Genomic DNA, 13076 nt, shown 5'->3' with positions numbered 1-13076 from the left:
GTAGACTTGATACGCCAAATGACCTAAATCTTCTATGGCTTCTGCTCTTTTGTTACAAGTGAACCCACATCTGCGAATTCTGCTGGCAGCTTGTTCCACACGTGCACCACCCTGAAAGTGAAGAAGTGTGAGTTGGTGGGGAGGGGGTGTAAGGCGATGTGGACAAGCAGAGGAAGCAGGGAGAATAGGGTCGATAACAGGCTCTCTTCTCACTGCTACCATCAGGGAGGTGATAGGGGAGTCACAGGACCCACACCACCAGGTTCAGGGAAAGTATTACGTCTCACTATCAGGCTACAGGCTTCAGTCTCACTGCCAGAGGGTATAAATTCACTCACCCCAAAACAGAAGTGTTCTCACAACCAATAGACTCACTTTCAAGGACTCTACATCTCATGTTCTCAATATATATTATTCATTATTAGTTTCTTTATATTTACTGTGGATGTCTGCAAGAAAATGAATCTCAGGGTTGTATATGGGACATATATGTATTTTGATAATAAATTTGCTTGGAACTTTGAAATTATGTGGGGAATGTACAGTCACTGATCGCCAGCGACTGGGAACCACAGGCACTCAAATGGGCAAAATATCTATGTTTTCTTTTATTACAAGAGGAGTTGAATGTAAGAGCAAAATGTCCAGATTAGGACTTTATTCCATAGAACATAGGAGAACGAGGGGAGATTTGATAGAAATACTGTTTACAAGATTATGAGGGGTATAGATTGGGTAAATGTAATCAGGCTTTTTTCACTGAGGTTGGAGGAGACTAGAACTAAGAGTCATGAGTTAAGGGTAAATTGTGAAAGGTTTAAGGGAAACCTGAGGGGGAACTTCTTCACTCAAAGGGCGCTGAGTGTGTGGGACAAGTTGCCAGTAGAAGGTGTGGATGTGGGGTCGATTTCAACATTGAAGAGAAGTTTGGATAAGTATTTGGTTGTTGACTTCAGGAGAGCATAGAGCGGCCACTCTCCGCTGAACATCGACAGCTCCTCGGTAGAGATCGCTAAGAGCACCAAATGTCTTGGTGCTCACCTGGTGGAGAATCTCACCAGCTCCCTCAACACCAGCTCCATAGCAAAGAAAGCCCAACAGCGTCTCTACTTTCTGCGAAGGCTGAGGAAAGTCTATATCTCCCACCCCCCCATCTTCATCACATTCTACAGGGGTTGTATTGAGAGCATCCTGAGCAGCTGCATCACTGCCTGGTCTGGAAATTGCACCATCTCGGATCGCAAGACACTGCAGCGGCTAGTGAGATCAGCTGAGAAGATCATCGGGGTCTCTCTTCCCGCTGTTACAGACATTTACACCACACACACCATCCGCAAAGCAAACAGCATTATGAAGGACTCCACGCACCCCTCATACAAACTCTTCTCCCTCCTGTCATCTGGGAAAAGGCACCGAAACATTTGGGCTGTCACGACCAGACTATGTAACAGTTTCTTCCCCCCAAGCCATCAGACTCCTCAATACTTAGAGTCTGGACTGACACCAACTTACTGCCCTCTACTGTGCCTATTGACTTGTTTATTATTTATTGTAATGCCTGCACTGTTTTGTGCACTTTATGCTGTCCTGGGTAGGTCTGTAGTCTAGTGTAGTTTTTGTGTTGTTTTACATAGTTCAGTGTAGTTTTTGTATTGTTTCATATAGCACCATGGTCCTGAAAAACATTGTCTCATTTTTACTGTGTACTGTACCAGCAGTTATGGTCAGAATGACAATAAAAAGTGACTTGACTTGACTTGAAAAATGAAAGGGAGGGATATTGAGGGCTATGATCTGGGTGTGGGTCGATGGAACAAAGCAGAATAATGGTTTGGCATGGACTAGATGGGCTGAAGGGCCTGCTTTTGTGTAGTTTTCTAGGTACAGGAACTTGAAGACCCACATTCAATGATTCAGCAACTGCTTCTTCGCTTCCACCATCAGATTTCTTAACAGTCCATGATCGCTACCTCATTATTTGACATTTTTCACAATGTTTGTGTTTTGTAAGTTACTGTATGCAACACATTTTACTCCATATAAGACCTTGATAATAAACCTGGTCTGATTCCTCACTGGGCTAGATCACACCTGTGAATGGTCACTGTATCAGTGGGCAAGGTTTCATCAGTGCCTGTCAACTGTAGTTTAATCGTTTTTATTTGATGCTGAGGCTTTATAAGGCACTGGTGAGGCCTCACTTTGAGTATTGTGTACAATTTTGGGCCCCTCATCTTAGAAGAGACGTGCTGACATTAGAGAGGGTCCAGGGGAGGTTCACGAGGATGATTCCAGGAATGAGAGAATTTGATGGCTCTGGGTCTGTACTCGCTGGAATTCAGAAGAATGAGGGGGGGGGGGGGGATCTCATTGAAACCTTTCCAATGTTAAAAGTCATAGACAAAGTAGACGTGGAAGGGATGTTTCCCATGGTGAGAAAATCTAGGTCAAGAGGGCACTGCCTCAGGATAGAACGGTGCCCTTTTAAAACAGAGATCCAGAGAAATCTCTTTTGCCAAAGGGTGGTGAATTTGTGAAATTTGTGGAACATGCAGCTGTGGAGGCCAGGTCACTGGGTGTATTTAAGGCACCGATTCATAGGTTCTTGATTGGACATGGCATCAAAAGTTACGGGCAGAAGGCCGGGAACTGGGGTTGAGGAGGAAATAGAAAAAAAGATCAGCCATGATTGAATGACGGAGCAGACTCGATGGGCTGAGTGGCCTAATTCTGCTCCTATGTCTTATAGGCAAATGGACTCAATTTCTAAAGTTGTGTGTTTTCTGAGTATGGAAACCCCTTGATTTGCATTCAGAGGCCTGAGTGCAGATTGAAAGAACCTATTGGAATGAGTCAGCAACCAGGAGAGATCATACTATGAAGGAGTGTGACTGATTCGAGTGGGCTTGCAGTGTGTGGTTACTTACCACACAACCTTCCCTGACCTACATTTTAGAACTCACTGATTTCCATTCACACTGTTGGATGTCATGGGAACAGCAATATCGTTGAAAGCATGAATCTGGAAATGTATGCTGTATTGCAGACTAACTTCTTGGCCCTATCTCACATCAAACCCCTCTTTCATACATTATCATTATCCGGTGAAGAGATCCAATCCATGGGAGATGATTTAAATACATGGCCACAAAAGGGAACGTTAACTACAGACTACCAGGTTTATTGTCTGACATAGGTCAGGAAATTTGTTGTTTTGTACAGCAGTACAGTACAATACATTAAACTATAAACTACAATAAGAATGAGTATTTTATTTATATATATCTATCTTGTGAGTGTGTTACTGTGCACGGGCTTGCGTGCATCTAGTGCACATCATAGTGTCTGCATGTCTGAAGCCACACTTAGGTTGGAAGAGCAACACTTTATATTCTGTTTGGGTAGCCTCCAACCTGATGGCATGAACATCAATTTCTCAAACCTCCAGTAATGCCCCCATCCCCTCTCTACTCCACTATTCCCCATCCCCTTTTCTCTCCTATCCTTACCCACTCATCGCCTCCCCCGGTGCTCCTCTCCACCTTTTCTTCTTCCACGGCCTGCCTCTTTCACCAATCGACCTCCCAGCTCTTTGTTTCATCCCTCCCCCTCCAAGTTTTACCTATCCCTTGGTGTTTTTCTCTCCCTCCCCCAACATTTTTCCATCGACACTGCCTTGCCCGTGGAGTTCCTCCAGCATTTTGTGTGTTCCCCTCTATTCGGAGGCTGACTCTCCCGCCATAGGAAACATCCACTCTACTGAGGCCTTGCACCATTCGATAGGTTTCAATGAGGTCACCCCTCATTCTTCTGAATTCCAGTGAATACAGGCCCAGAGCCATCAAACGCTCTTCATGTGACAAGCTGTTCAATCCCAGAATCATTTCCATAAACCTCCTTTGAATCCTCTCCAACATACAGGGATCAGAAGTGGAGAGAGTGAGCAGCTTCAAGTTCCTGGGTGTCAAGATCTCTGAGGATCTAACCTGGTCCCAACATATCGATGTAGTTATAAAGAAGGCAAGACAGCAGCTATACTTCATTAGGAGTTTGAAGCGATTTAGCATGTCAACAAATAAATATGCTCAAAAACTTCAATAGTTGTACCGTGGAGAGCATTCTGACAGGCTACATCACTATCTGGTATGGAGGGGCTACTGCACAGGACCAAAAGAAACTGCAGAAGGTTGTAAATCTAGTCAGCTCCATCTTGGGCACTAGCCTACAAATTACCCAGGACATCTTTAGGAAGTGGTGTCTCAGAAAGGCAGCGTCCATTATTAAAGACCTCCAGCACCCAGGGCATGCCCTTTTCTCACTGTTACCATCAGGTAGGAGATACAGAAACCTGAAGGCACACACTCAGCAATTCAGAAACAGCTTCTTCCCCTCTGCCATCCAATTCCTAAATGGATTTTGAAGTTTTGGACACTACCTCACTTTTTTAATATACAGTATTTCAGTTTCTGCACATTTTAAAAATGATCTATCTAATATAGATTGGTTAAATTCATTTACTTGTTTATTTATTATATATTTTTTTCCTCTCTCTGCCAGATTATGTTTTGCATTGAACTGCTGCTAAATTAATAAATTTCAGATCACATGCCGGTGATAATAAACCTGATTCTGATTTTCTTAGATAAGGGGCACAAAACTGCTCACAACACTCCAAGTGAGGCCTCACCAGTGCTTTATGAAGTCTCAGCATTACATCCTTGATTTTATATTCTAGTCCTCTTGAAATGAATGCTAACATTGCATTTGCCTTGCTCAACACAGACTCAAGCTGCAAATGAACCTTTAGGGAATCCTGCACAAGGATTCCCATGTCCACTTGCAACTCAGGTTTTTCAATTTTCTCTTCATTTATCAGAATCAGGTTTATTATCACCAGCAGGTGACATGAAATTTGTTAACTTGGCAGCAATTCAATGCAATACATAACCTAGCAGAGAGAAAAATAATAATAAATTAAATAAAACATAATAATAAATAAACAAGTGAATCAATTACATATATTGAATATATTATTAAAATGTGCAAAAACAGAAATGCTGTATATTAAAAAAGTGTGGTAGTGTCCAAAGCTTCAAAGTCCATTTAGGAATCGGATGGCAGAGGGGAGAAAGCTGTTCCTGAAGAACTTTCTCTTCATTTAGAACATAGTCTACATCAGGGGTGTCAAACTCATTTTAGGTCACGGGCCGGATTGAGCAAAATGCAGCTTCATGTGGGCCGGATCAGTCGGACGCGTGCGAACGCAGCTTTCGTTGCCTCCGTTTTTTCAGCCTGCTCTCATGTGTCTCAGTCTCTGCTATAACTACAAAGTGTTTCACTTTACAAATTCCGTTTCTTATGAAGAAGACTGCTGAGCAAGACTGCCGAATAAACACTAAAAACCCTGAAAACCTGGTACCTGAATAAACTCAGCATTAGCCATATCATACGCCATAGGCGCTTCGATTACTGGGGCCAGCTTTAATAGTAATTAGATATTATCTCGCGGGCCAAAGATAATTCCACCGCGGGCCGGATTTGGCCCGCAGGCCTTGAGTTTGGCATATATGGTCAACACTTTTATTTCTTCTACTAAACTGCATGACCATATGCTTCCTGCCACTATGCTATCTGCCACTTCTTTGCGAATTCTCCTAATCTGTCTTTTTATAGCCACTCTACTTCCTCAAAACTATCTGCCTCTCACCCATCTTCAATATTTGTCCACAAGCTTTGCAAAAAAGCCATCATTCACATATAACGTAAAATGAAGTGGTCCCAACATGGACCCCTGTGCAGCACCACTAGTCACTGGCCTATAAGAAGTACTTACACCCACCCCAGAAGTTTTCATGTTTCATAACATTAAATCACAGTGGATTTAATTTGGGATTTTTTTGACACTGATCAGCATAAGACTCTTTCATGTCAAAGTGAAAACAGATTTCTACAAAGTCATCCTTGCGCAGGGGCCATGCTAATCTTCTCTGTATCGTTCCAATTTTAGTATATGTGCTGCCGAAGCGAGCACAGATTTCTACAAAGTGATCTAAATTAATTACAAATATAAAACACAAAATAGTTGATTGCGTAAGTATTCACTTCCTTTAAAATGCACACCAAATCACCACTGGTGCAGCCAATTGGTTCTAGAAGTCACATAATTAGTTTCAAAGGTACATTTCATGTCAGAGAAATGTATACAGTATACATTTTGAAATGCTTTTTCTTCACAACCATTCACGAAAACAGAGGAGTGTCCCCAATGAATGAATGGCAGTTAAATATTAGAACCCCAAAGTCCCCCCCCCCACAGCTCCCCTCCTTCCCGCGCGTAAGCAACGATCCCCCCTACCCCCAATGGCAAAAAAAAAGCATCGGCACCAGCCACTGAGCACTCAAGTGTAAGCAAAGCAACAACAAAGACACAGGCTTGCAGTACCCCAAAAGACTACTTGTTCTCCTGGTATTCGACATACCACAGGCCCTCTCTCCCTAATAAGTTTCACAGCGAGACGGGAGGCAACAAACAACTCACTGGTTTATGATGTTAAAAGTCCATTGCGTCACCTTTTCCGAGCTCTGTGCCCAAAGATCTTGGGTCTCTTGACACATAGCCAGAGGTCTTCCATCTTCATGACACACCGGTCTTCTGCTCGGACACCAACCTCCAGTCCCTCCATCTCCAGAGCCACGAAAACTCGGTCCTCCAAAGGCGAGTGAACCTCTTAGGCTGAGCCTTTGTCATGCTGAATAACTGCCAGTTGTGAAACCCCGAGAGCAGGTCCCATTCAGGCAAAGAACCGTAGTCAGCATGTAACTCCAGGTCAGGGTCTTCAGAAGAACCCTGAAAAGGGGAAAAATAGAGATATTAAGGATGGAAAAAGAGCTGCTTCTGAAGATGCAAGCAAAGGAGTTGCTGTTAAGGTGCTGTTAAGAAGATCCTCCTTCTTTCTTAGTCAATTGGAGATCTGTTTTTGGAGACCTGTGTGCAGTGAAGGTGTTTCAATTGATTGTAGTAAAAATACACCTGTATCTGGAGGGTACAACTGCTGGTCCAACTCAACCTGGAGGATAACCTTTAGGGCATCCTGCACAAGGACTCCCAAGTCCCTTAGCATCTCTGCATTTTGAATTCTCTCCCCATCTAAATAATAGTCTGCCCATTTATTTCTTCCACCAAAGTGCATGACCATACACATTCCAACATTGTATTTCATTTGCCACTTCTTTGCCCATTCCCCTAAACTATCTAAGCCTCTCCATTTCCTCAACACTACCCGCTCCTATCTATCTTTGCATAATCAGAAATTTAGCCACAGATCCATTAATCCCTTAGTCCAAATCATTGACATACATCGTAAGAAGCAGCGGTCCCAACACCAACCCCTGTGGAACTCCACTGGTAACTGGCAGCCAACTAGAATAGGATCCCTTTATTCCCATTCTGTTTTCTGCCAACCAGCCGATGCTCCACCCATGCTAGTAACCTCCCTGTAACTCCATGGGCTCTTATCTTACCAAGCAGCCTCATGTGCAACACCTTGTCAAAGGTCTTCTGAAAATCCAAGTACACCACATCTACTGCATCTCCTTTGTCTAGCCTGCTTATAACTTCCTCAAAACATTTCTGAGAGTTTTTTTCAACAATGGCTTCCTCCTTGCCACTCTCCCATAAAGCTGTGACTGGTGAAGCACCTGCTCAACAGTTATTGTATGCGCAGTCTCTCCCATCTCAGCCACTGAAGCCTGTAACTCTTCCAGAGTTGTCATAGGTCTCTTGGTGGCCTCCCTCACTCGTCCCCTTCTTGCACGGTCACTGAGTTTTTGAGGATAGCCTGCTCTAGGCAGATTTACAGCTGTGTCAAATTCTTTCCATTTATTTGATGACTGACTGAACTGTACTCCAAGGGATATTTAGCAACTTGGAAATTTTATTGTATCTATCTCCTGACTTGTGCTTTTCAATAATCTTTTTGTAGAGTTGTTTGGGGTGTTCTTTTGTCTTCATGGTGTAGTTTTTGTCAGGATACTGACTCACCAGCAGGGATGTGATATTGAGGCTCTGTAAGGCACTCAGGAGACCGCACGGAGTATTGTGTGCGGTTTTGGGCTCCTTATTTTAGAAGGGATATACTGACATTGGAGAGGGTTCAGAGAAGGTTCACAAGAATGATTCCAGGAATGAAAGGATACCATATGAGAAATGTCTGGCAGCTCTTGGCCTGTATTCCCTGGAGTTCAGGAGAATGAGGGGGATATCATAGAAACATTCTGCATGTTAAAGGCCTGAACAGATTAGATATGGCAAAGTTATTTCCCATGGTAGTGGAGTCCAGGACAAGAGGGCACAACTTCAGGATTGAAGGATGTCCATTTAGAACTGAGATGCAGAGAAATTACTTTATTCATAGGGTGGGAAATCTGTGGAATTTGTTGCCACGAGTGGCTGTGGAGGCCAAGTCACTGGGTGCATTTAAGACAGAGATAAATAGGTTCTGGATTAGCCAGGGCCTCAAAGGGTATGGGGAGAAGTTAGGGGAGTGGGGATGACTGGAGGAATTGGATCAGCCCGTGACTGAATGGCGGAGCAGATTCAATGGGCTGAATGGCCTACTCCTGCTCCTATATCTTATGGTCTTAAATCTCGGCTAGAATTTGCCAACCGGCATGTGGGAGACTCTGAAGATGGAGGAAGAAGGTTCTATGGTCTGATGAAACCAAAATTGAGCTTTTTGGCTATCAGACTAAAGGCTATGTTTGGCGTAAGCCAAACACTGCGCATCATCAAAAACACACCATCCCTACCGTGAAGCACGGTGGTGGCTGCATCGTGCTGTGGGGATGCTTCACTGCAACAGGCCCTGGAAGGCTTGTGAAGGTAGAGGGTCAAATGAATGCAGCAAAATACAGGGAAATCCTGCAGGAAAACCTGATGCAGCCTACAACAGAACTGTAACATGGGATAAGATTTGTTTTCCAGCAAGACAACGACCTCATGCACAAAGCCAAAGCTGCACGGGAATGGCTTAAAAATAACAAAGTGATTGTCTTGGAATGACCAAGACAGAGTCCAGATCTCAATCTTACATTCATGTGCCTAACTAAGTGGTTCTTAAAAGTCTCTAATGATTCTGCCTCTACCACCACCCCAGGCAGTGCATTCCAGACACCCACCACTTTGTGTAAAAAACTTGCCCCTCACATCTCCTTTGAACTTATCCACTCTCTCTTTAATTGCAAACCCTCTGGTATTAGACATTTCAATCCTAGCAAAAAAGATATTGTCTGTATACTCCAACTATGCCTCTCAATTTCATAAGTTTCTGTCAGATCTCTGCTTAATAGTTGTCTTTGAACCTGGTGGTACATGCTTTGCAGTGAAAAATGCATAAATATTCTAACATTTATCTTGTCTGTGCTAGTTTCTGCTGTTTTGTGAGTCTTGCATCTTTTGAACTGCTGGAATATGTCTAGCCGCCAGTGCAGATCAACATCAGACTTGCTGATTTTGATGAGGTGAAGACGTATCTTCCACCGCAACAGAAGAGCAGAACGCAGATGAAAAACAACATTAGCAGCTCTACACCAAAGTGTGGCTTATGTTTGCGAGTAAACAACAGCCCCGCTTGAGGAGACGCTAATAAGCCAACTGACAGTGAACCGAGCGAGGGCTCTGTAAGTGCAGCTAGCTTCTCTACAACTGCAGATGTGGTTTTGGGTGGGTGGGGGGAAGGGGAGGGTAAAGTAGCCCTTCCTGGTGTTTGAATTGTGGATTGTGACAATGGAAAAACAGCTCCCCTAAAATCAGGAAGCTGGAATTGGAATTGGTTTATTATTGTCACACGCACTTGAGAGGCAGTGAAAAACTTATCTGGCGTACTGTTCATACAGATCAATTCCTCACATAGTGCGCTGAGGTAGAACAATGTAAAACAATGACAACATTGCAGATGACCAAGCCCCATCTTCCCCAGAACATCCTGGTGCAATTCTACACTGCCATCACAGGGAGCATCCTCACATCAGCCATCACTGTCTGGTTTGGTGCAGCGTCCTCTCACAGTGTACAAAAAGGATCTGGTCAGCAGAAGAGGTCGGTCTCCCGTCACTGTACGTGTCCAGGACAAAGAAGCAGGCAGGTAGATCCTTGCAGACGTTATCCACCCAGCAAACTGACTTTTCCAAAAGCTCCCTTCCGGAAAGTGCTACGGGGCTATTAAAAAAAAAATCACATCATCTTAAAAGTTTATTACAGTTAACCTGATCAGTCATTCTAGTTAACTCACTCCTACCTCTCTATTACCCCCGTCACTTCACCACACTGTAAGCACTTTAAACAAGTTTATAATATTGTTTACATTGTAAATACACACTTGGATTGTGTACTTTTACACATTTCATTCCATAACCATATCTTAAACTCTAACATTTTATACAATTCTTTATTCTTTATAATAATTTAATGTTGATTTTTTTTGCTGCATGTCACACCCTGACCAACACACCACAGCAAATTCCCAAACCACAGAAATGTATCTGGGGTCTAAATCTGATCCTTGATGCAGCATAATGTGTAAGTGAGAATTTCATGTAAATAATGAGTAGGAACAGGATAAAGATTGGAAAATGGGAACGGGAATTCTTATCCCCGTACTCACTGGAATTCAGAAGAATGAGGGGAATGTCATTGAAACCTATTGAATATTGAAAGGCGTAAACGTGGTGGATGTGGAGAGGATGTTTCCTATCGTGGGGGAGTCTGGGACCAGAGGACACAGCCTCAGAATAAAGGGAGGTCCATTTAGAACAGAGATGAGGAGGAATTTCTTTAGCCAGAGGGTGCTGAATCTGTGGAATTCATTGCCCCACACAGCTGTGGAGGGCAAGTCATTGAGTACATTTAAAGTGGAGGTTGATAGGTTCTTGGTTAGTCAGGGAAAAGGCAGGAGAATGGGATTGAGAGTGATAATAGTCAGCCGTGATGGAATGGTGGAACAGACTCGATGGGCCGAAAGGCCTAACTCTGCATGTGTGTCTTGTGGTTTTATGGGATTAAAAAGAGATTCAGAAAATATTTAAGATTAGCTTTATTTATCATCTGTACATTGAGGCATCAAAACATACAATGTTGCTTATGTCAAATCAGGTTAGCGAGGATTTTGCTGAGCAATCAGCAAGTGTTGCAATGGTCCTGGCACCAACGTAGCATGCCCACAACTCCCTATCCTTAAACGTATGTGTTTTGAATGAATATAGAAATTTACCGCATATTACAGGCTCTTCGGCCCACAATGTTGTACCTCCCTTGTAACCTAGAATTTCCCTAGCACATAGCCATCTATTTTGCTAAGCTCAATGTACCTATCTAAGAGTCTCTTAAAATACCCCATTGGATCTGCCTCCACCACCTTCGCTGGCAGTGCATCCCATGCACCCACCACTCTCTGTGCGGAAAAACTTACCCCTGACATTCCCCCCCCCCCCCCCCCCCCCACCACCATCCCTACTTCCAAGCACCTTAAAACTATGTCCCCTTATGTTAGCCTTTTCAGCCCTGGGAAAAAGCCTCTTGACTATCCACACAATCAAGGCCTCTCATCATCTTATACACCTCTATCAGGTCATTTCTCATCCTCTGTCACTCCAAGGAGAAAAGGCCAAGTTCACTTAACCTATTCTCATAAGGCACACTCTCCAATCCAGTAAATCTCCTCTGCACTCTCTCTATAATATCCACATCCTTCCTGTAGTGAGGTGACCAGAACTGATCACAGTACTCCAAGTGGGATCTGACTAAGGTCTTATACAGCTGTAACATTACCTCACGGCTCTTGAACTCAATCCCACGGTTGATGAATATCAACACACCATACGCTTTCTTAACAACACTGTCAACCTGCACAGCAACTTTGAGTGTTCTATGGACAAGGACCCCAAGATCTCTCAGTTCCTCCACACTGCCAACAATCTTACCATTAATATTATCTTGTCTTCAAATTAGACCTACTGAGATGAACTACCACACTTGTCTAGGTTAAACTCCATCTGCCACTTCTCAGCCCAGTTCTGTACCCTATCAATGTCCCGCTGTAACCTCTGACAACCCTCCAGGCTATCTACAACACCCCCAACTTTTGTGTCATTGGCAAACTTACTAACCAACCCTTCAAATTCCTCATCCAAGCCATTTATAAAAATCACAGAGAGGATGGGTCCCAGAACAGATCCCTGCAGAACACCACTGGTCACCATTCTCCATAGAGCCATCTTCAACCACCCTTTGCCTTCTACGGACAAACCAATTATTGATCCACAAAGTAAGGTCTCCTTGGATCCTATGCCTCACTACTTTCTGAATGAGCCTTGCATGGGGAACCTTATCAAATGTCTTACTGAAATCCATATACACTACATCCACTTCTCTACCTTCATCAATGTGTTTTGTTACATCCTCAAATAATTCAATAGGCTCATAAGATATGACCTGCCATTGACAAAGCCATGCTGACTATCCCTAATCAGATTAGGATTCTCCAAATGCTCATAAATCCTGCCTCTCAGGATCTTCTCCAACAACTTGCCCACCACTGAAGGAAGACTCACTGATCTATAATGGCCAGGGAGGAACGTGGGAGGAAACTGGAGCAATGCCACATGGTCACAGAGAGAAAGTACAAACAGCAGTAGGACCTGAACGCTGATCAGTGATTACTGGTTCTGTAAACCATTACACTAACTGGTATGCTGCTGTGCCACCCTTAGTGCCTGAGAATCTGTGGGAGGCTGACCTTTATATATCTGTCCTTCCAATATCTGAGAACCTCTACTGAGTTTAAAAAAGTTACAGAGTTAGGCTTAATATCACAGGTATTTGTCATGGAATTTGTGGTTTTAGACCACAAGATCTAAATTTGTTATTTTACAGATGCATATTACAATGTATAATAAAAATATAAATTACAATAAAATATTTATATTTTTACTAAGAAGTGCAAAAGGATAGCAAGAAAAGGGAAAAATATTGGGGTATTACACATGGGTTCAATACCCATTCAGAAATCTAATGGCAGAGG

The 13076-nt window shown here is 43.3% G+C and overlaps 1 pseudogene; it reads right to left on the bottom strand.

Annotated features, from left to right (window-relative positions):
• Positions 1-5930: 5930 nt before the first annotated feature.
• LOC140731309 (U6 spliceosomal RNA) lies at positions 5931-6031 on the bottom strand (annotated as a pseudogene).
• Between the last annotated feature and the right edge of the window lie 7045 nt (positions 6032-13076).

This window comes from Hemitrygon akajei, chromosome 7 (assembly GCF_048418815.1).
Source record: "Hemitrygon akajei chromosome 7, sHemAka1.3, whole genome shotgun sequence".
NCBI classification, from domain to species: Eukaryota; Metazoa; Chordata; class Chondrichthyes; order Myliobatiformes; family Dasyatidae; genus Hemitrygon; species Hemitrygon akajei.
Note: the sequence above shows the minus strand (reverse complement) of the source record. Positions and strands in the feature narration are given on the sequence as shown.